Raw genomic sequence first — 25,982 nt, forward strand, 5'->3', positions numbered from 1 at the left:
ACAATGAGAAATACTTACAACGGAAATTGAGTACACTTGCAATCATGGGATGTGCAAGAAGGATGAGTCCCGCACACTGTGAAAACAGTGGGAGCTATTCTAAGGCTAGAGGGCCTATGTCTTGATTGGATCTCGACACGTACTCAGAAAGTTTTGTAATGCAAATGTATACATTACAAAGGAAAACGATTATGTAGTAAGGTTGAGTAAGGTACAAGAAGTTGATAAAACCTACAAACCAAAGCCTTCTCATAGGCTTAACATGATGAGTCATGTCATTTCAATTGAATTGAGATGAACAACTACATACAAGATCTAAATTGGATATGAAGTAGTAATCAAGTATTGACTACTCATATGATAATCACATTTGTCGTTCGAGTTTTTAAAAATCTGAAAACTCCTTATATACTTTGTTACATCCAAACGACTTGTAGAGACAATATTGAACCCCGTTAAAGTGAACCCGGATTAACATGGTATTCGCCCATAGTCACTTGTATGAGGTGACGTCTCGAAGTGACTAGAGTGTGATGCGATTGATGGCAAGTTCAAATGCCATAGAGTCATATGAGATGACTAGTCGATCACATAGGCAGACTGTTAGGAACACTTTGTCGGGCCTTATGACCTCTTATAGAGTTCTGGCAAATTTATATAGCCTGGTCGTGGCGAGAGCTACTATAGTATTCTAATGAGTCGATTCTTTTGACTAAAGACTGTTCGCCTAAGGTGGCACAGTTTCAGATTAACTTTGATTTGTTTTACTACAACCTTCGTAAATGGGGTCAAATGGGCATATTTTGGGTTATGATGGCTGTGGCTAATCGAAGGAAATAAGTGCGATAGGAATTGTCCACCCCCTTGTCAGGTTTAAAACAATATCTCAGGGCCACTCGAGGAGTAATGAACTGGAAATGCGTGGCCACGCTCGGAAGGTATCCATGGTGGATAATTCCGGTCAATCAGTTATTCTCCAGATCAAGGAAACCACTCTCGATATGATCACTTGCAAGTACGACCTGAAAGACATCTTGCATTGAGTGGGAGATAGTAATAGGACAAGAGAATTGGTGACGCACACTTGTCGAGGACAAGTGGGAGATTGTTGGAATATGTGTCCTCCGACAATAATGCGATCACAAATGTTTCATGATGATCACATGTTTAAATCTCATTTTTAGAATACATATGGGATGTAATATTTTTACAGTCAACTGGTCCACACATATCGGTAATGATTAGCTGACTAGAGTTTGACATTACTGTCGTGCGACGGTGATGATCAGTTGATCCCCTTAGGTCATACCTATAGGGAAATACTCTTAATTGATTATTTAATTAATCGTATGCCGATACGAGTTAATTAAATTGCTTAAAATTGACGGATGATTTTGTGAGTAAAATTAATGTGTCTCATTGTAATTCGATTATATTAGATACGGTTTAAGTAGTTGAATTTTTTTATTACTTAGATAAAATTATTGTTTACGAAACAATTTGGAATTGAAATTGAAGGAATAATTTGTTATAAATACAAGACGTTGTAATTTATAATTTGATAAACCGTTTTGGTACAAGTAATTACGAATTACTAGTCGATTTTGTAAATGACATATTTTATGAGTATGTTGATTTTTAATATGTTAAAAATACATTACAAATTCACATGTCAAGTAACATGTCACATTTGTCACAATTTGACAAATGACATGCATAAAATGGATTCTCCATTTTATGCATGTACCGAAAATAAGGGTGGGAGTATATAGTTTATATTGTGTTGTTTAAATTTAAATAGAGACACAATCATAACCCTAGGTTGTAGGCATGCAAGACTAGACATCTTGAGAAGAACAAACCTATAACTAGGGTTGAATGCCTAGTCTCTTGTGAAGAGCAAAAATGAAAAATATTGGGCAGCCTACCCAAGCCCCTTTTTTCGGCCAAAACAAAAGAAAAAGAGAAGGAGTTTTCTCTTTAATTAATTATTCATTCAAAATCTATAATTTCTAGAGAAAGAAAGAAATAGACAAAAACTCTCTCCTATTTGTGAAAATCCTAGAGAAATAAAACTCACTAATCTCTTCTCCTCTTAACCGAAATAGAGGACAACAAATTAATATTTTTGTGTCAAAATTTTAAGTAAGACTAATCCTAATACTAGATCATATTATTTTAGTCTTTAAGAGGTTTCCTTGGGTATATGCTTTTGGGAGAGATTCTAAACTTGAATCTTGTTCATCCATTGTTGGAAAGCTCAAGAACTAACAAGAAGGAGATCTTGTTGGTGCCCACAAATGACCGAAATTTAGATGTTGAGAAATCGATTTTCTTATCTCTTCTTATTTAGTTTGCATACATAAGATTTGTAATTATTTTATGACTAAATAATTTCTCACATATTTGGATATGTCTAATTAATGAGATTAATAATTTCTAACAGGTTCCCCTTCTTAGAGTTGGTCATGCTGAACCTTTCAAGAATCTTATCTAAATAAGACTCCTGACTCAATGATAACATCCGTCGTGATCTATCTCGATAGATACGGATTCCCAATATGCATTGTGCCTCACCCAGATCTTTCATCTGGAAATGGTTCTTCAACCATCCTTTTACCGAAGATAAGAGAGGAATGTCATTCCCAATCAAGAGTATGTCATCGACATACAATATCAAGAAAACAATCTTGCTCCCACTCGACTTGATATATAAGCATGGTTCCTCGACCGATCGAGTGAAACCATACTCTTTTATCACCTGGTCGAAACGATGATTCCAACTCCGAGAAGCTTGCTTAAGTCCATAAATGGAACTCTTAAGCTTGCACACTTTCTTAGGATTTTCAGGATCTATGAAAGCTTCGGGTTGTACCATGTACAACTCCTCCTCTAAATAACCGTTTAAGAAGGCGGTTTTCACATCCATTTGCCAAATTTCATAGTCATGAAAAGCGGCAATCGCTAAGATTATCCGAATGGAACGCAGCATAACTACGGGTGCAAAAATTTCATCATAATGCAATCCGTGCACTTGAGTGAAACCTTTTGCCACTAGTCGTGCCTTATAGGTATCTGGTTGCCCATCTACAGAATGCTTTATTTTGTAAAGCCATTTGCACTGCAGAGGCCGTACCTTATAAGGTAAATCAACAAGATCTCATACGTCATTCTCATACATGGAGTCCATCTCGGATTGCATGGCTTCAAGCCATAGCTTAGAGTCGGAACAGGTTATGGCACCTTTATAGGTAGCGGGTTCATTACTCTCTAGGAGCAAAACGTCATTTTCCTCGACCATACCAATGTATCTGTCTGGAGGATTAGAGACTGTACCCGACCTCCTAAGTTCCTGAGGAATATTAACTGTATCATCAGTTGAAGGAACAACTTCCTCCATCTGTTCCTCGGTTGTTGGTTCTTGAATCTCCGACAGCTCGAAAGTTCTATTACTTGACTTGTTCTCGAGAAATTCTTTCTCTAAGAACTTTGCACTAGCCGCAACAAAAACTCGATGTTCGGTAGGCGAATAGAAGTAATGACCAAACATTCCTTTTGGATAACCAATAAAGTATGTCTTGACCGATCGCGGGCCAAGCTTATCCTCGTGTCTCCACTTGACATAAGCCTCGCAGCCCCAAACCCGAATAAAGGACAAGTTAGGGACCGTTCCCTTCCACATTTCATATGGAGTCTTGTCGACAGCTTTAGACGGACTTCAGTTAAGTATAAGAGCAAATGGTGAAAGAGCAAAACCCCATAATGAATCAGGTACTACCGTGTGACTCATCATGGATCGAACCATATCAAGTAGTGTTCGATTTCTCCGTTCGGACACACCATTTAATTGAGGTGTTCCAGGTGGAGTTAACTGTAAAACTATCCCACAGTCTTTAAGTGTTTATCAAACTTATTTGAAAGATATTCGCCTCCCCGATCTGAACGGGGTGCTTTAACCTTTCTTCCCAGTTGGTTCTCAACCTTATTTTTGTATTCCTTGAATTTTTCAAAGGATTCACTTTTATGCTTCATTAAGTAGACATATCCGTATCTACTCAAATCGTCTGTGAAAGTGATAAAATATCTATAGCCGTCTCTTGCGGTAATTGACATAGGTCCACATACATCAGTATGTATGAGTCCTAATAGGTCACTAGCGCGCATTCCAACACCTTTGAAGGAAATTCGAGTCATTTTGCCAATAATAAATGATTCACACGTGCCAAATGAAGAAAAATCGAATGTGGGAATAGTCCCATTCTCGATGAGTTTCTTTACACGTTTTTCATTTATGTGTCCCATTCGACAATGCCATAGATAAGTTTGATCTTTGTCACCAACCTTTAATTTCTTATTATTCACATGTAATATATCTGTGGTTTGATCTAAGATATAAATTCCATTCATGGAAACTGCTTTGTCATAAACCATTTCATTAAAAGAGAAAATACAGCTATTGTCCTTTATTGAAAATGAAAAACCGTCTTTATCAAGTACGGAAACAGAAATAATATTCGTAGAAAAACTAGGTACATAGTAACAGTTACATAAATATAACTCAAAACCGCTAGGGAGCTGGATTACATATGTTCCCATTGAGACTGCAGCAACTCGTGCTCCATTCCCGACTCGCAGGTCCACATCACCCTTTGCGAGAGGTGTGATGTTTTTAGGCCCTGCAAATGATTACACAGATGAGAACCACAACCAGTATCAAGTACTCAAGTTCCGAAACTTGCATGGTTAATCTCAATCATATGAATATAAGATGACATACCAACAGGAGTGACGCGGCCTGCTTTTATGTCGTCACGGTACACAGGACAGTTCCTCCTCCAATGTCCAGTCTTGTGACAATGGTGGCATTCAACGTTACCGTCCTTGCTCTTTGCCTTGCCTTGCCTTGTGAGCCACTAGTCTCACCAGGCCCACTCTTACCGTTTCCTGACTTTTAAAACTTTGGCTTTCCTACAGTTAGGTCGCCGTGAGCTTTGCCCTTACCCTTATTCTTGTTGGAAATCATGAGAACATCTTTCTTCATGCTCCCACTCAATTTCATATCCTTCTCGGTCTGTACGAGAAGTGAGTGTAGCTCATGAGGACTTTTCTTCATGTCATTCATGTAGTAGTTTGCCCTGAAGAAGGCCAAACCATCATGAAGTGAATGAAGCATACGGTCAATGACTATGCTCTCACTGATTTTGCAATCAAGTGCCTCCAGTTTCTCGACATTCTCAATCATGTTAAGAATGTGTGGGCTAACCGGTTGGCCATCCTGGAGTTTCGCATCAAAAAAGCGACAGGTATGCTCATAAGTAACGATTCTCGGTGCTTTTGAGAACTCATTAGTGAGCGTAGTGAAAATCTTGTTTGCACCTTGGGCAATGAAGCGTCTTTGCAAATTGGTTTCCATTGCAAAAATGAGTACGTTCTTTATCGCACCCGCTTCCATAACGAAGTCACTATAAGTAATTGACTCGTTAGCTCTTGCATTGGGGCCTGGGTTTGGCGGTATTGGCTCAGTTAAGTACTTGAGCTTACCGTCAGCAATGGCAGCATTCCGTAATGATGCCTCCCAATCCGCAAAGTTGGACCCGTCATTCTTCAGTCGTGTGAACTGATTCATGTGGTCCATGAAAGCTTTTAGCCAGGACTCGCGTCCAAGTGTGGCACTTGGCATAGGGATATCATTATTTCCAGCCATTTGTTGTAAGCAGTATTATCAATATAAAACGAATTCTACACAGCGAAAAGAAGAAAAATATAATAAGCATTCTCATCGTTATGATTTAAGTCTAATGCAATACTGTTATAACGCGAAGACTCAAGCATTTATTCAATTGACCTCCTTCAAGAATTATATAAATGATCCCAAGACTCAATTATCTGTAAATTGATAAGCCAACCTTTTGGCTAATTCTACTTTTAGAATTCTTGGTCGATAAATTTCTGTAAATTCTATCTATAGTCCATCATAATCTCGAGAAACTCTTCGGATTATAATGTTGAGGTAAACTAAGTCAACACAAACTACTTACCCAACGTAGAAGGGGTTATATGGAGAGTAAGGTCCTATATGCCTACCGACGAAGAAGGGATTCATAGCTGTTTGGCCTATAAAGACTTGTCTCAATTTCAGTTTTAGAGGAAGATCCCATCAACTTTATTTTAATTCATTTTAAGTGAACTAATATCTAGCATGCGAAAATGAATAAACTAAGGTGATGGCTTAGAAATGTGTGACATCTGTATGTCTATGAAAACTAACATTCAAACTATATGAGTCAATTTTCATGCATATTAGGTGGTTTGGTTTAGGTGGAATATGATGCACTAATTATGAAGCGAAGAAAAACCAATAAGAATGGAAAAACGTAAAACAAAATAAAGTCCTAGTGTGGCCTATCTACCAAAATGAACATAAATAAAACTTTTAAATCCTTCCTAGGACCCGGGAAGCTTGTCTTGATGTTCCATCTTGGTCCATGTAGCGGGAGTGAGTAATCCAATCTCCATCTTTAGTCTTCTCAAAATTACAATTAAAATTACAAAATGAACCTATTTACATTCTAATTTCAAAAATAATACTAAAGAAAATTAAAAGAGATTCGACATCTCAAAATTACATAAAAATTATGTTTCCATCATTACGAAAACATAATTAACTAGGGCCACACTAGGTATTACAAATTACAACCGATTGCAAAAATACGTAAATAAACCATTCAACTAAATAAAATGCATCAACTATAAATTAATCATTCAAGACATAATTCGTTAATTATGTAGAGTAATTTATCCAAACCACCTATTTAAATGATCAAATTATGTGACAATTCCTCAATTACTCACAATAATTTCAATCTTAATTCACATTAACCTATAATATGAATTAATCTAACATTATTTTAAACCTCTTTAAAATAATTAGGGTATCTAAAATTTTGTGAACCTTTTTCACAACAAACAATCATACATTATAAATAATGTATAAAGATTATTGGCCAAAAATAAACAAAAAAAAATTTTTTTTTTATTAAAGGCTCTCGGCATTTCAAAAAAACAAAAAAAAAAAAACAGTTTTTTTTTTCAATGCTCACGGCATTGTGCCCTAAAATAAACAAGAACAAAAAAATTTTTTTATTATTTTTTGCGGCATTATGCCTTAAAAACAAAAAAACAGATTTTTTTTTTCACTCGGCCACTTGCCAAAAATGAAAAAAAAAAAAAAAAAAAAAAAAAAAACCATCCCCATTTTTTTTTTCTTTTCGAAAAACAACCCTTTTAATGTGAACAATTTGTTTAAAGTTGCTACTATAACAAGATTGGCATGAACATCAACATTTAATTTAAACATAGATCAAAGTAGACGATTCAATTTAACCTCTTAAAATGAATATCTAAATTATGATTAAATCGATTATCCGTATATTTGATTCATCACAATTGATTTGAACATGATTAAATTAACTTGTATGCCAAAACTATATAGCAAAAACAAATTATCAACAATTAAAAACAATTTCCATTTACATTTTAATTTAATTCTCATTAAATCACAACATCTACAAATTTATCATATTATCATATTAACAAATTAAAACAGCAATATGAATAAATCAAAATGGAAACAAAAACATCAAAAACAACAAATCATCTCGGCACACCAAAAAAAAAACATTTACTCGGCCGAAATGTTTTTTTTTTTTTAAAAATTTTGTTTCAATTCATTTATGAAAATCATATAAAATAATTTCGTGACCTATGCTCTGATACCACTTGTAGGAAATATCGGTATACTTCATCAAGAATTTCGGATTATAACGAAATTATAATTATGAAATTACGAGTCATAAATGAAATTACATAAACAAAAGGTAGAGATTTAGAATTAACCTTTGGTCCTAGCAATTTGCCCTAAGAACAATATCGAAATCGATATTCTCCTAATCGTTGCACCCAAAATGCTATGAGAAATGCCCTTGTTCTTTGCTAGAAAGAGATCCCTTTTTTGCTTGAAGAGGAACCCTAATTTCTAAATAAAATTTAGGGTTTTGATGAGAGTTGTTAAGAAAAAAAATGAGTCAAAAATGATCCTCCCTCTAACCTAATATAACCGAAATTAGGAGAGAAATGGGGAAGATCTTTTTTTTTTCTTTCTTTTTTTCTTCCAACCGTGTAACTCCAAATAAGGAGAGAAATCTCCTTATTTTCGGTTGGTTTTTTACATAGTATAAAATGCGTATATTTTATCAATTGTCATTTATTTCGTCACGTAATTAATAAGTCCACACACAACAGCTTGTAGTCGATTTATTAATACCGGTCTGTAATAATTTATTATGACAATCTCGTATAATATATACTTTAACTATAAATATCGCATATTTATAATTTGCTAATTAAATATAACCGATTACGTTTAATTACGAATTAACATCTTAATTCGTTCAAGCTAACATTATATACATTAATTAAATATAACAGTTTATATTCAATTTACGAATTTAATAATTAATTCGTCTCAGTTGGTATTATTTAATTGTATTAAATAATCGTCTCATCATCACATTGACTAACTGTTTAGTCAAATACATAGACTAACCTTTTAGTCATATAAGGCATCAATGTGATTACATTTTCATATAATCACATCTCTCAAATACATCCTTTAGGTGTGACTTTTAGGGACCAGTTGATCACCGCCATCAGTATGATAATAACGTCAAACTTCTAGCAAGCCAACCGTTATTAAGTAAACGTTAATCAACTGATAAAATACTAAGTATACCCTTGTGAACCTATAAGAGATTTATATACGTTATCACACTAACTGTGGAGGACACGAGCTCCAACAGTGGGAGCAGACGCGGGCACAGGTGCCACCACAGGTGAGGAGACAGGAGGAGCTGGGACATCCGGAGGTGGAGGTGGCGATGAGGAGATAGAGGAGCCTGTCGTGGAGTGATGTTCTTTCTTTGATTTCTTATATACTCGTTTTCATGGATTCATCGTAGTTGGTACTTGTTTCTTTGGTACTTTTGTTATACTTTGGTTTGTATTTTGGCCATAAGGCCGTATTTTGGATGCTTCTAGGACTTGATATGCAGGTGATTGGTGTCGGAATTAAAATTCAAACTTATGCATGTGTTTCCTTGGTACCACAAAGTAACAATTTGGAGGAATGTGACATGTGGCTACTCGATCTAGTGCCCCTCACTCGATCGAGTAACTGCAGGGGTGGTATGGGAATGCTTTCTGATCTCGGCTGTAACACCCCCATACTCCGAGTGCCTTACCAGGACCACTCAGGTATGAAGACATCACCATCTCGGTTGCCCGAGGTATGATAATCAAATAGACAAAACAGAAACAACATTTATTATAATAGTTTAATGAATGAATACAATCCTCGAAACCAAACTGAAAGTATAATACATTATTCCAAACTAACTGTTCTCAACTGAAATATAAATAAAACTAAACTACAGTGGAAGACTCTATCGTCATGTCGTGGCCATCCCAGCTATCCCAGTATCATCTCTATACCTGCTCAATATCTGCTCACCATCCCCGAATGGATCACCGCAGGTTTACAAAACAACACCGGGGTCAGTACTAATCACACAATCAATATAGATAACAACAACAAGACAAACAGACAGCTGAACTGCCACACACACACACATCCAACCAACCGTCTCAATCATCGATCGTCCACTTTGGACCCAGCCACGCCGGTGGGGGACCGCAGCCATTCCCACCTAAGCCCCGCTCATCGTACGAGCGATAACCCCGCTCATTAATGTGCACATCCCTTCCGTGGCGGGTTCCACAGAAGGCGAAACTAGGGCGTGAGATCACTCCCGCAAGTGACCCCACTCGGTACTCGAGAACGCATCTCGAGAACCATCAACAACCACAACCACAATCACAATTACAATCACAATCATCATATCAAACAACTAATTACAAAGACATCACCAATATCCCATTATGGGACTAATACTGAGTAGGAAATCCTACCTGGAAAGCACAACACGCAGACGGTATCTACAGCTGTCTCAAAACGCCTCTTCTATGAACTCTCCTCCTACCATACAACACATAGATACTACTATTCAATTACTATTCATAAAAACCCCCAAATCCTAAATTAGGGTTTCACTAATCTTAACAAAACATTATATAAATCACATTAAAAGCTTACCCTCGACGCAAGGAATCCAACGACACGAACTACGATGCAAACCGACCGTCTGAACTCCGGGAATTGTCAAGAACGCGATTAGGAAGAAGACAAGTTGCTTTCTCTCTTAAACAGGTTTTAGGTTTTGTAAAAGTGAATTAAAACAATGACGAATATGTTTAAATACCTTAATCGCATAATTAACAAAACCCGAGAAAACTCCCCCGATAAACCGGACACTCGATCGAGTACCCAAGGTACTCGATCGAGTACCCCCCTACTCGATCGAGTGCCCAACAGGTCAGAAACTATTTATCTGCGCAACTTGCCCTTACTCGACAGAGTAAGGGCTACTCGATAGAGTACCCCCAAGACTATAAATACGGAGTATTACAGTCTTCCCTCCTTAAAAAGAACTTCGTCCCCGAAGTTCAAACCACTACAAAAACAAAGGTACTCCCTCAACCTTCCCGACTCAAAAGCCAAATCAAAACATGCTACAAACCCAAGACAAACATCCCGACGCAACATATAAAAGGTGTATAAAACTCTTAAGAACTCTCGCGATCATCTCCTACCCCCCTAAAAGAAACAAGGTTATGTCCCCGTAACCATACATACCTGATCAAAAAGGAAAGGGTAACGCTCTTTCATGATGTCCTCGGCCTCCCATGTAGCTTCCTCGGTCTCGTGGTTAGACCACAGGATCTTAAGCAAAACTGTCTCACCACTCCTAGTCTTTCTAACTTTTCGGTCTAGGATCTGCTTAGGTACCTCAAGATATGATAAAGACTCATCTAGCTCCAAGCTCTCTGCCTCTAACACATGTGACGGGTCACTCACATACTTCCGCAGCTGCGATACATGAAACACATTATGCACTCTCTCCAAAGCAGCCGGTAAAGCCAAACGATAAGCAACCTCTCCAACTCGCTCTAAGATCTCATACGGCCCTATAAACTTCTGACTTAGCTTGCCTTTCTTCCCAAATCTCATAACTCCGCGCATAGGAGACACTTTCAGAAGAACCTTATCCCCAACCTGAAACTCTATATCCCGGCGATGTAGATCTGCATAACTCTTTTGTCGATCCTGAGCTGCTCTCATCCTTTCCCTGATCATCTTAATCTGTTCCACCATCTCATGTACCATATCTGGTCCTAAAACCACTGCCTCAGCACTATCGTCCCAACAGATTGGACTCCTACATCTCCTCCCATACAAGGCCTCAAACGGTGCCATACCAATACTAGTGTGATAGCTGTTATTGTAAGAAAATTCTATCAAGTCCAACCTCTGCTCCCAGCTACCACCAAAATCCATCACACAAGCTCGCAACATATCCTCAAGAGTCTTGATTGTTCTCTCAGTCTGCCCATCTGTCGCAGGATGAAATGCTGTACTCATCTTCAAAGCCGTTCCCAACGATTCCTGCAACTCCTTCCAAAACCTCGATATAAACCTCGCATCTCTGTCAGACACTATGTCCTTAGGGACTCCATGTAACTTAAGCACGTTCTTTCGATAGGCCATAGCCAATTGTGCCTTAGTCCATGTATCTTTCATTGGAACAAAGTGAGCTGACTTGGTCAAGCGATCCACTATCACCCAAATCATGTTGTTACCTTGCTGACTCTTTGGCAAACCCACAATAAAATCCATGGAAATGGATTCCCACTTCCACTCAGGCACCTCTAAAGACTGAATCTTACCTTGTGGTCTTCTCTTTTCCCCTTTAACTCTCTCGGCATGTCAAACAACGGGACACAAACTCAAATTGTCTCTTTCTTCATCCCGTGCCACCAAAACGTTTTCTTCAAATCTTTGTATAACTTGTCTCCACCCGGATGAACTGAATATGGTGTGCAATGCGCCTCTGTCATGATTGTCTTTTTCAACTCCTCATCATTAGGAACACACCACCTACCATCAAACCTCAAACTACCATCTGTATGAATAGAAAACCGGGACACTGTCCCTTTCTCTACTCCCGCTCTCCACTCAACTATCTTAGGATCCAAAGCCTGTTTTACCTCGAATGTCATCATAAAACTCCATATGTCTTTGTCATATCACCCATGGTATCTCCTTTCTGCATCATATGAATCCCAAAGCTCGCTACCTCATCCCTCAACCTCATCAAAGATAGAGGTGTACACAAGGAATGTACACTCTTCCTACTCAAAGCATCAGCAACAACATTGGCCTTCCCTTCATGGTAGATGATTTCCATGTCATAATCGCCAATCAACTCCATCCACCTCCTCTGTCTCATGTTCAACTCCTTTTGAGTGAAGATGTACTTGAGACTCTTGTGATCAGAAAATACCTTAAAGATTGCTCCATAAAGGTAATGTCTCCAAATCTTGAGAGCAAACACCACCGCACCCAACTCCAGATCATGAGTAGGGTAATTCTCTGATACCAGAAGACTGTAATACTCCGTATTTATAGTCTTGGGGGTACTCTATCGAGTAGCCCTTACTCTGTCGAGTAAGGGCAAGTTGCGCAGATAAATAGTTTCTGACCTGTTGGGCACTCGATCGAGTAGCTGGGGCACTCGATCGAGTAGGGGGGTACTCGATCGAGTACCTTGGGTACTCAATCGAGTGTCCGGTTTATCGGGGGAGTTTTCTCGGGTTTTGTTAATTATGCGATTAAGGTATTTAAACATATTCGTCATTGTTTTAATTCACTTTTACAAAACCTAAAACCTGTTTAAGAGAGAAAGCAACTTGTCTTCTTCCTAATCGCGTTCTTGACAATTCCCGGAGTTCAGACGGTCGGTTTGCATCGTAGTTCGTGTCGTTGGATTCCTTGCGTCGAGGGTAAGCTTTTAATGTGATTTATATAATGTTTTGTTAAGATTAGTGAAACCCTAATTTAGGATTTGGGGGTTTTTATGAATAGTAATTGAATAGTAGTATCTATGTGTTGTATGGTAGGAGGAGAGTTCATAGAAGAGGCATTTTGAGACAGCTGTAGATACCGTCTGCGTGTTGTGCTTTCCAGGTAGGATTTCCTACTCAGTATTAGTCCCATAATGGGATATTGGTGATGTGCTGTAATTAGTTGTTTGATATGATGATTGTGATTGTAATTGTGATTGTGGTTGTGGTTGTTGATGGTTCTCGAGATGCGTTCTCGGCTGAGTGGGGTCACTTGCGGGAGTGATCTCACGCCCTAGTTTCGCCTTCTGTGGAACCCGCCACAGAAGGGATGTGCACATTAATGAGCAGGGTTATCGCTCGTACGATGAGCGGGGCTTAGGTGGAACGCAGTGCGGTCCCCCATCGCGGGTCGGTCCAGGGGACGATCGGTGATTGAGACGGTTGGTTGGATGTGTGTGTGTGTGGCAGTTCAGCTGTCTGTTTGTCTTGTTGTTGTTATCTATATTGATTGTGTGATTAGTACTGACCCCGTTTAAATGTTTTAAAAACTGTGGTGATCCATTCGGGGGTGGTGAGCAGTTGCTTGACAGGTATATCTTGGATACGCGTGGGATCTAGCTGGGGATGGAGTCATCACATATCAGAGTCTTTAGTCTTCCGCTGTGTTTATTAGAACAGTTCCTTTCAGTTGGTTTATAGTTTGAGGACAGTTGTATTTTGCTTACAGTTGGTTTTGTAATGTACTCACTTAAACTTATTTAATAAAGTATGTTTCTTCATTGTCTTATGATTATCATGCCTCGGATAACCGAGATGGTGACATCCTCATACCTGAGTGGTCCTGGTAAGGCACTTGGAGTATGGGGGTGTTACATCGGCGTACTCGATCGAGTAGCTGATGAACTCGATCGAGTAATGTCAACTCGATCGAGTAACTCCCAAGCTCGATCGAGCGCCCCTGTATGATGGTTATTTCGTTTCAAATTTGTTTGGGTCTTCAAGCTTGTGGTTCTTGTGATAAATGTTCCTTTGTTTTGATAGGTGACAGCATCGTCGTATCTCAAGTCTTGTTCCTAAGGTTATATATATATGTGTGTGTGTGTGTGTGAATCATATCTATGTAATGTCATGGAAGTATCATGGTCGTTGTGAGTCTCAATGTATAATATAATTTGTTCGTAATGTCAATGTGGAATAAAACTTATCGCCTTGTGCAATAGTTACAGTTTTATTGAAGGTGAACTTCAAGGACGAAGTTCCTTTTTAAGAGGGAAAGAGTAATGTCGCATGGGAAAATGACTTAATTATGTCAATCTTATGGTATTTTGAGTAGTTGTGCGAGTAATTAGTAGTGATTATTGTATAATTGTTGGCAATTGTTGATTAAACTATCATGTTATTGTATTTCGTTTCCAAGTAATTGTTCACAAAGTTGTTATATAGTTGAATGGTAGTTGTTAAATAGTTGAATTGTGGCTGCATGTTTGAGTAGTAGAAATGACTTAAAAGAATTAATGTAAATGAATGCTATGTTGTTTGTGTGTAAGTGACCGATAATCTACTGCTCTTGGATGATTGATAATTAATGTTTGTTGACAAGTAATCGATGGAAGAATAAACAGATAGTCGTGTTGATATATACTTGAGTAGTGACATGAGATAAGTGGAAGTAACGGTTATGTTGGTTTGTCCTCCTGTATAATCTATGTCTGACGGTTTGATAGGAAGTCGTGTTGAGTGATGTGTGCTAAGGTAGATAATGATGATGGTTGATGAACATTCATACCAGGGTGGTAGTCATGAATGGTTGTGTTGGTCCTTGTCGGGATGGATAGTGGTAGGTTACCTTGGTTCCTTTGCCTTGTGTCGAGGTGGAGGATTAGTTGAACTTCGGGGATGAAGTTCTTTTTAAGGGGGGAAGAATGTAATATCCGTCCTTTTAGAGACCCGTTGACCGATGTTGACTGACCTGAGACATCTATCTAGACCTTCGGAAACCTTACGAGTTACACCTTATGACATTGTAAGCCTTAGAGTTCGTGTTATTTGATCTAGCGGGGGCTACTAGATCGAGTAGCTTGGGCACTCGATCGAGTAGAGGCCACTCGATCAAGTAAGTGGGCTACTCGATCGAGTAACGGGAGTTCAGCGGGGAAGTATAAATCGTAAAATCGTGAAACCCAAATTATTTCTCCACCTTTCTTCCTAAACCTAGATGCCGTCATTTCACTTATCCTTCACCATGGTTCATCTCCGTGAGGCCTTTTAGAGTTTTTACACCATAGGGATGGGATACTTGAGTCGGGTAGCGGTCTTGACACCTTAAGGTTATGCTGGTTGTTATAGGTGGCTGTGGTGGTTACTTGTTACCTTGTAGTCGTGCGCGGTATTGCTGCGAGTCGCTAAAGGTAGGTTTTTCTACTCAGTACTGTTGGTTGTCTAGTGTGTCGGTTGTATTGTATAGTTGGTTTTAGTATCGTTGATGGTGTTGTGGATTGGTTGTGATTGGTCATTGTGATTGTTTGTCTGTGGTTCTCGAGGTGCATCCTCGGCTGAGTGGAGTCACTTGCGGCAGTGGCCCTCTATGGAACCCGCCACAGAGGGGATGTTCACATTAAGGAGCATGGGTTATCGCTCGAATTAGATGAGCGGGGCTTAGGTGGGAACGGCTGCGGTCCTCCACTGGCAGGACTGGACCTTCGGGCAGTCATAGAGGTATGGTTGGTTGGAGGTGGTGGTGTATATGTATTACTGTGTTCGTTGTGCCTGCTTTTGTACTTGTTACCTCAGTTACTGACCTTGTGTGGTATTGTTGTGTTGTCTTATTGTGTTGAGTCAGCCATGATCCACTATGGTGAGCAGTCAATCTTAGCAGGTTGATGTATGGATCATAGCTGGGTGCTTGGAGGGGCGAGTCTACCACTAGTCATGGCAGAGATAGTTTTACATAGTTGGTAGTAGTCACGAGTTTTACCTTTGTTTTGTTTAAATCACTTGTAATTTAATATAACCGTTCTTTTATCGACATTTGATTATTACTGTCCTCGGGCAACCGAGATGGTACCGCCCTTATCTGTAGGGAAGGTCTTGTTAAGGTCCTTGGAAGATGGAGGTGTTACATTGAGAACTTGAGACACTGATGATACGTTGAAGGGATCGCCTTCATTTGATGCAACCATGGTCTCCCCAAGATAACGTTGTAAGTGGTTGGGCCTTCGATGACTAGGTACCTGACTAACTTGTTGACCCCTTAAATATATGTTGGAATGGTTATCTCGCTAACCGAATGTGCTGTCTCACAGCTAAATCCCACCAGTGGCACATATATCTTTATCAAGTTTTCTTTGTCTAAGCCCATTATTTGAGAGTTTCAAACATGATGAGGTTCACAGAGCTTCCGGTGTCTACCAATACCTTTCGCACGGTGCAATTCCCAATAGATAACGTTATGGTGACGGCGTCGTGGTGCTGTTCTGCCTCGTTTCCTGCGTCAGCTTCGTCGAACGTAACCATAGGCAAGTTACTCTGGCTCACTCTGCATGATGTTTCTGGGTGGTCTCCTTTACCTTCGGTAGTTCGCCTCTTGGCTGCAGATTAGGTTAACCCTGACAACTCGGATCCACCTGTTATCACGTTAATGATTTTGGTACAAATAGGTGGAGTAGAGGAGAGCACCTGATTTGTTGTCTCCCTCTTATCCTTCTTGCCCCCACGTGGTAACAGGTGATCCAGATTCCCCTTCTGTACCTGAAATTTTACCTCTTTCCGCAGCCTGAAATAATCTTCTCTTCGGTGTCCTATATCCTGGTGCCACTCACACCTCTTGATGCGGTCCCGGTCGTCATTAGGCCTGTCTTGCGTAGGTGGCTTAGGCTATCTTACCTGGTCACCCAACTCCTTCAATGCTCTTAACAAACCTTCCATTCCTGTATTGAACCCATACTCAGCTAACCTGGGGGGATATTGCGGATCTTCCAATTGTTGATATTTCTCTGCCACTTTGATGATGTTGGGCCTGTTGTATGGTTTAGCTCTCTCGTCTTTTTTCTCTGTTGGGGCCTTCCTACTCGTTCTGTCGAAAGTCACTGCTCCTTTTCTAGATAGTATAGCTTCTTATAACCTTAATGCTACTATTGCGCGCTGCTGAACTTCCTCGAATCTCTCACAGGGATACATCGTTAATTGCTTGTATAGATCTTATTCCTTATCTAAGCCTTGCCTGAAGGCATTAATTGCTGTGGACGTGTCACAACCCCGTATGGCAACTTTTTCTGTATTGAACCTGGTAATGTAATCCTTGATTGACTCCCCAATTTCTTGGACTATCCTGAAAAGATAACTTGGCTGCTTGGAGTCTGCCGGCTGCTGGCAAATTGCTGGTTGAATGCGTTGACCAGGTCAGCAAATGAGGATATAGATTTGTTGGGTAGACTAACAAACCATTGTAGCGCTGCTCCCAATAAGGTTGACCCGAATCCCTTAAACATACACGCCTCTTTCGAGACTCCCGCTGCCATAGTCACCATCATCTTTTGCTTATACTTGCTAATGTGATCACAGGGATCTGTGGTCCCATCCAAAAGAGTCATTGTCGGGACACTGAACCCTTTTGGCAAAGCCACAACAGCTATAGCGTCAGTGAAGGGTGAATCAGCATAGCTGTCTAGTGTTGCCATCTCTATGGGTGGAGGCATTTCTGGGACTCTCCGGAGGAGGCTGCGTAGTTCCTGGTACTGCTGCTCTATATAGGCCTCCCTTCTTGTGAGTTGCTGGTGCACCTGTGGTTGCAGATCCTTAGCTCCTGTGAGATTTTGCTGTCTGGTTACTATTGGCGCTTGCATCTGCGATGTTGCTGGACCCAAGCTGCTTGCCCACGCATATTCTAATCTGTTCATGACTGGCCCTATGGCTGGCGAGGCTGCAAATGTCAACATGCCCTGTTGGCACTCCTTTATACCTGTGCCAGAGAGATTGTCAGAACGAATAAAATCACTTGAAGGTAGAGTACCTAACATGGGTGTTGGTTCCTAGCGTGGTGGCTCGTTATCCGGTGTTAGTGCCCCAAATCCCACTAGAATCAGACCTCTCCTCTGCTGCGGTGTGGTTTCCATATCTAGACAAGTTATCACATCCTGCGGTAGCAGGCGTGCCTGCCTCCTCTCTCTGTCTACTGCTGGTGTTTCCCTGAATTTAACATCCTACGTCCAGGCCGCTGGATTGGGAGCTTGTTGTCGTAGCTCATCGATCTGGGCCCGGAGGAGGTTGTTATCTACTTCCATCTGAGATCTCATGCTCCTATTTTCACTTTGCATTGTTCTGATGGTCCTCGCCAGAGTATCTAGCCCGCTTATCATGATGCTGGTAGGGCTTGGCGGTGCTACATCCTGGTGCATGTGTTGTCCTCCTTTCTCCGGTTGTCCCATCCTTTTTTTTACCTTGGCTGATACCCGGATCTCTGGCCTGCGCCCTTTCTGTTTGTTGCGGATTCACCACTGTTTGAGAACTATGGCTTTGCTTGACAGCTGGTATTGGAACTGTTCCTGGTGTAGGCGCAGCGTTTGGTGGCTGCGTTGGGGTCGTGCGTACCGCTGCCGTGGAAGGAGCTGGTGCTCACGTTGCAGGAACGCCGCCCGTCTTGCTCGGATTTGACTCTGGTTATCCTGACATGCTGCCGTTCTTCGTATACTGATTAATGGAGACGACCACTATGCCCCACGGTGGGCGCCAAACTATTTTGGTAAATTTCTACCAATTTAGGGTTAAAGTGTCTTAGTGCTACGAATCGTTGATGATTGTGTTTTGTGTTTTGTGTGTTATATTGAATTAAGCGTAAACGTAAATAAAGGACACAAGCAATTTTGGTTATGCGGAAAACCCGATGTGGGAAACAAGCGCGGGGGGAGACGGAATCCCGCCAATAATTTTACTATAATTTGGTGGAAAGTACAACGTGAGATGCTATATCTCGGAGGCTAGGGTTCTCTTGCGTACTTTTTTAGATGATCTTTAGGTCTTGCGTTTATGCCCCTTATATAGTGATGCTCTTCCTCCTAGGGTACTTTGCTTTCTCGCCAAGTATTCCTTCTTTGATACAAGATTGGACTTTCCTTATTTAGAATATGGTAATAGGTAGGATTTCCTTATTTTACCCATGAATATGCGAGTATCCAAGTCCGAGTCCATATCTGCCATGTACGTTGCTCTGCCTTTCCCTCATGATTACTCTACCTCCTGGCCTGCTTCCCTGGCTCAGCCCATATCCAGAATTTGGGCCTAACACGTATAAAAATAACGGTTTTTCTAAATGTATCATAAGGGCACATTATTCTATGAGACAGTTCACATTATAAGACGATCCATTTATATAAAAATCATCTTTTTATTATTAGCAATAAAGTAATAAATTTTTTTAAAGATGGACCATTTTATATTGTAAAACCGTTTTATTCAAAAACTAGTTTAGCACCCGTGCAAAGTTGAACGGGTATATATAGATGATATATCTAAAGACAAATTCTTAAATAAATGATCGGTAGTACATGAAAAATAAGTATTCAAGAAAAAACCCCAAATAAATAACACATCATTTTATATAATTGTTTGAGCGAGGAAGAGGATGCAGTCTATTATGGGTGCAATAGAAAATTTATACACCAATACAACGAAATCACTTTGGTTATTTGGTAACAATTAAGCTCACGCAAAGGACTATACTTGGGTTATACTCCATAATCTTGTGACAAACTTCCAGATAAACTCTTCGTGTACAATCTGCACACACACAAAAAAAACGCGTTACTATCCAATCTTAAATAATTTGATTACTATTGTGCTAAACATAAGTAGTTAATCAAAATTTGATGTTTAAAATGCAAAAATTGGAAAGGAAGTTGCAACATACTCCCTCCTATTCAATATAAGCTTTCTTATTTCTTTTACCGTCTATTTACAATAACTTCCCTATTTCCTTTTTTGGTAAGTGTTTGTGTGGTCCAAATTTAATGATATGGTGGGATAGTTTATTTGTGTGGTCCAAATTTATTTATAAGTAGATATTGTGCAGTTTTATGTTATTAACGATATTATAAATTTTGAAAGTATAGCATTAGGTACATAGTACAAATACGACTCCAAGTTGCAATATGGAAGAAGTAAAAAATTAATAATATGGGAAAACCTCATTTTGATATCCAAGCAATTAAGCTATTATAACTCACTATTGGATTTCGTTGAAACTAAACCTACAATTACTCACACGTAGCCTGCAACATGAAGCGCCAACTTAGCCCATAAAAAGAATTTTCTCTCTCTAGAAATCGAGAGCTTTTCTCCCAAGAAAAAGGGGAGCTTTTAACTATCTTCCTTCTTCCTCTTCAAATCATTGGGTAAAAATCCTAACTTTTTCTGAAAAGTCTATCCTACCATTAATCATTCCCATTCCAAATTTCTCTAGGGTTTTTTTCTTGTGGAATCTCTGTTAAATGATTGCAAAAGGGGGCATTTAATTGGTCTTTTTGGGGAAAATCTTCTAGCTTATTGCTTTTTTCTGGGAATCGTCCCCAATTCGATTTGTATTCCTTAATCATTCCTCTGTCATCAATTTAATTGGGTCTTTAATTTTGGGTGGCTCAAGTAAATCTCTGCAACTCCCTCTCAACTGTCAATCAGTTGGGATTATAGAGAAACGTTTTGTTTTCCTGGGAACCATTACTACCTATAAATGGTACGATGGGGTTCCTTTCACATTCATCCTCATCTTCTGAAATCACTACTCAAAAAACATATATTCAATCATTACTTCTCAAATACCTTCAACATTCTCAATCAACAAAAATGGAACTCGAAAATCAATTTGGGCGTTTTGGAAACCCTCCTGAAAATATCAATGGGGATGTGCATCAGAACATCTACAATCACCAAAACTATCATCAGACACATCCAAATACGGATTTCCACCCTCTGAACCCACAACACATTAATCTCTGGCGTTTCCCTAGGTCTGGGGGGTGGTGAATATTGACCCCTCACACCTTAGGAAGTCCAGGGGAGTTACGGGGGAAATGCATCCTGGGCTTTCTTGTTGATTACCGGCTCTTTGAAGCAGAGTTGGTAAATGATGTCATCAGAAAGAAATGGAGAACTAAAGGATGTGTTAAAGCGTATAAAATGGGAGAGATTTACGTTCTTTTTTGTGAAGACGATGAAGACAGGGAGGAGCTCTTGACAAGGAGTACTGCATCTATTCAGGGAGCTGTCATGGTTTTTGCCCGCTGGTATGCTGACACTGTCCCACGAACTGTGAGGTTCCCCTATGCTGAAGTTTGGGTTCGCGTTTGTGGACTTCCCTTTGAGTACCTTACAATGGAGGTAGCTAGCATAGCGGGTAAGCTTCTGAGCAATAGCTTCTTTATTGAACCTTTTGACGTCATTCCTGAAAACGACTACCTTAGGCTTAAGGTGGGTATTAAGTTGAATGAGCCCCTAATGCCTGGGTTTTTTCTAGCCATGGAGGGGGGGTACCTGCTATGGATCCAGTTTCGTTATGAAGAAATTTTTAAATACTGTGTAAAATGTGGGAAGGTGGGGCACAAAGGGTCCCAATGCAGAGAGAGTGTGGCTACCATTGTCTCAACTGTGAATGGTATGCTAGATAAAGTGGAACATAAAGGTTTTGTAGTTTTCCAGTCTCATAGTAACCATACAATGTTTAATCTTGACTTAAGGGCCACCCCTCCCACCACTAGGTTCATTAATTCCAGAATTCGTTTGAGAAATGGTGTGGATAGGAGAAATAATCAGGGTAGAGAATCTCCTGAACGTGTCATTGATTTCGATCTTGGAATCACTCCTGGTGGTAGGGTTCAACCAGGAATGGTTTTTGCTGTTACGGCCCAGCCTTTTGCTGGGCCTGTTATCTTTCAAGTGGGGAATGTGGATGCAGGAACTCATGGGCAGGCTCAGGATCAGGCACAAGATCAAATGAATGGGCCACTGGGAGATACTGCAATGACTGATGCTCAAGAAGGGGTTGTTGCTGGTGAAGCAACTACTATGGCTCAACCAGATTTGGCTATGAATGAAGCTCCTCAGAATGATATCTTAAATCAAGTGGAAGAAAATTCTGGTAATGAGGTGCATGGGGCAAATACTGGTTTGGGGGGATGGCTTGATGAAGGTCATAACCAGATTCAGAATCAAAATGGAGATGATGACTATCATAGTGCTGAAGATGAGTTTGATAATCAAGGGGATGTGCAGATGGCAAATCTGGATCAACTTCATCAAATGCAACAAAATGATCCCTACCTGATTTATGCTGGCCAGGGCTCTTTAAGTGGTGCTCTTGACAGAGATTTGCGCATTCAAGAAGAGATTCTCAACAGGGTGGAGAGTGACATCGAATGGGCAAGAATGGATGATGACCACAGAGGGTATAATCAAACTTTTGACCCCCCTCCTGGTGGTCTGCCTATTCGTTACCACCAACCTGATGGCACTGTCATTCAAGTTGATACTGTGGACCAGACTGAACACCAGATTGTGGCAGTGGCAAACCATGTGGCTGTCCAGGAAGCTTCTGCTGCTGCTGCTACCCAATCTGAACAAAGGGTGGCGATTAATGGAGCCTCTGCTGGTGGGCTTTCTGATGCTGAACATGTTGAAGCTGACACCCTTGCTACTGGGCCTCTTACTGCTACAAGAACAGATGCTCTCAATCAGGCAGATCCATTTCTCAATGAGGTTATCTATATAAGTGATTCTACTGCTGCAACTGCAAGTCTTATACCTGAGGATTCATCTTCAAAAAGTTTTCTCAATTGGGATACAGCAACCCAGGACTCATCTGGGTATAGTCAAGCCATCAACTTGATCTCTGAAGAAACTAATAAAAATGTCTCTCAAGCTGGACTTGGTCTTTTGAAAGGATCAACAAGTAAGGTGAATACTGAACTAGTTCTCACTGTGGGTTATGATGGTGTGTTTAAAACTGATGGACCTATTGATCTACCACAAGTCAAGCCCCCTAGCTGTGCCTTTTCCTCCACAGCAATCACCAACAAGGGCAAGGAGCTAGAGCTGGGATCCTCGTCTCTTTTACCTTTCAAGAATCTTCTACAGCAACCTGAACATAAGTCTGCTGAACCAAATGATACTGCTGCTGCTGGTGCACCCGTTGGGTTTTCAGGTGACAATTTCTTCACTATTCCTGCTGTTGGGAATAAGGCTCTTTTGATTTCAAAAATCGAAATTCATGGCTCATCTGATGGATGTATGGGACTGGCTGATTTATATTGCCATTCTGAAATGAGCTCTAGCCTAAAAACTGCTGTAAGATTGGCTAAGAAACGTAAGTGCTGCACTGAAGTTGCTGATGACCTCGTGCACTCTGATTATGTGAGTTCCTTGGGAAGGGCAAAAGATTTTCTGGGGCATCTGGCCAAGAAGAGCTGTGTGAGAAATGGGGCTGGGCAGGAAGGTAAGGCAACGGCTATTCACGGCAAGGTGGCTAGTTTTTGCATAAAAATTACTGATGATGAGGAAATGATGGATTCGGACTCTTCTGTGAATTTTGATGGCGGCTTTGCGGAGGTTGGGCCTTCACAACCTCCTCTCTCGCCATTAATGGACTGATTTGGAATTGTAGGGGTCTAAATAATGCGCTCGCCCCTACAATTCCTAAAATTAGAGCGCTTACTAGTAGTAGTTATTATGATTTTCTTTTCCTTATCGAAACTAAATGTAATGTAAATAATGTTAGTCCTTTATTTCGCCCTTTTGGTTTTGTTATGACCGCCGGCATTGATGCAAATGGTGTAGCGGGTGGACTATGGGTTGGATGGAAGAAAGAAGCTAAGATGAGTCTTGTGGAGACATGTAATAATTTTATGGTATTCCTAGTGGAAAAAATGAATGGGCGTTTATGGTATCTTGTGTTGTTTTATGGAGCATCAAAATTTGAGTTAAGGGAGTTGGTCTTTGAGACTTTAGAAGCCTACTTGCACAAGCTTACTCATCCATACCTCATTGTGGGTGATTTTAACCAAGTGGACTATCAAAGTGATAAATTAAGTGCTTGCAATTCTCACATACGAGGGGCTTGTTCTTTCAATAATTGGAAACTACGGAACGAGTTTATTGATATCCCTTTCAAGGGGCCTCGATTTACTTGGTGCAACAATAGAAAAGGAAACCGTAGGGTTTATGAAAGACTAGACAAGGCACTAGGCTCCAAGGAGTGGTTTACTCTCTTTCCTGAAACGGGTATTAAGCACCATCCGATCCAGATCTCGGATCATGCTCCTATCGAGCTTGATCTTCACCTTACCAAATCTGTAGGCAATAAGCCCTATAAGTTGGATGCTTGGACTTTGGATTATCCAGAATGCATTCAAATTATTAAAGACGTTTGGATCTTACCTGATCTTGGATCTCCTGCATTCCGAGTTGCTCGAAAACTTGCAAGGGTTCGGCAACATGTCAAGAAGTGGGCTTTAGATAAAAAAAATGGTTGGGGACACAAATGGGATGAATTTGATAAACGGTTGGAACAGAGCATGGAACTCGCTATTTCGGGAGGTGGGGAGGAAGAATATGAACTCGTAAATACGGAAGTTAGAGAGTTTGCAAGGGCGGTGGCAATTTATTGGAAACAACGAGCGAAGCTGAAATGGTTGGTTGATGGTGACACCTGTACTAAGTATTTCTTTAACTGGGTCAAGGGGCGCGCGGGCAGGAATTTTATTCTTGGCATTAAAAAATCTGATGGAAATTGGACTTATGATCATGATGAGATTAGCAACTGCTTCCAAGACTCTTTTGTCAAGCTTTTTTCTAGACCGCACCATGCTCAGCACGTTCAGGGAGGCACTCCTTCATCCTTCGATCAACTTCTAAGAAACCTTAACAAAAGAGTAATGAATGATGATGCTGACTCTTTGGCTAAGCCCTTTACTGCTAAAGAGGTTCGGAAGGCTGTTTTTCAAATGGGGCCGATGAAGTCTCCAGGCCCTGATGGCATTCCGGCCATCTTCTACCAACGTTGCTGGCACCTTGTGAAAAAGGATTGTACTAAGGCTATTCTTTCAATCCTCAACTCTGGTGTTGTTCTGAAGGAAATGAATCGTACCTTCATTGCCTTAATTCCCAAATGTGATAGTCGTGAAGCTGTCAAGGACTACAGGCCAATCAGTCTTTGTAATGTATTCATGAGGATTATTACGAAATGCATTACAAACCGCATGCAGAAGGTCATGGGATATTTAGTTGGGGACCATCAAAATGCTTTTCTGGCTGGAAGAAGTATAAGTGACAATATTTTGCTGGCTCATGAAGCGATTCATAAGATTAACACTCATAAGCATGGAAAATTTGGTACAGTCGCTTTCAAGGCTGATATGAGCAAAGCTTTTGATCGGGTTAGATGGGATTTCCTTCAGGCTGTTTTGCTTACTTTTGGCTTTCCTCCAAGTTTGGTTAACCTGATCATGAATTGTGTCTCGACGGTGAGCTATGAAATTTTATTGAATGGGGCTCCCCTTCATCCTTTCAAACCGAATTGTGGCCTCCGACAAGGGGATCCTTTATCGCCATATCTTTTCATCCTTTGTATGGAAGTTCTTTCCTACAATGTCGAGAGTGCCCAAAGAGAGGGCAAACTCCAGGGTATTCGCCTGTGCCGTGGAGTAACTCCTTTAACGCATCTTTTCTTTGCAGATGATTCGGTTTTCTTCTTTCAGAACAAAGGTATTGCGGTACGACATCTCAAACGCCTCCTTGTTAATTACTGTGAGGCTTCGGGCCAGGTCATTAATGACGACAAGTCGGGAATCATCTTCAGCCCAAATAACACCCTTCGGAAGGTGAGCTTTTGTTTAAAAATGCTCAATATAAAGCACAACAAA

The sequence above is a fragment of the Silene latifolia genome, chromosome Y (genome assembly GCF_048544455.1).
Source record: "Silene latifolia isolate original U9 population chromosome Y, ASM4854445v1, whole genome shotgun sequence".
NCBI classification, from domain to species: Eukaryota; Viridiplantae; Streptophyta; class Magnoliopsida; order Caryophyllales; family Caryophyllaceae; genus Silene; species Silene latifolia.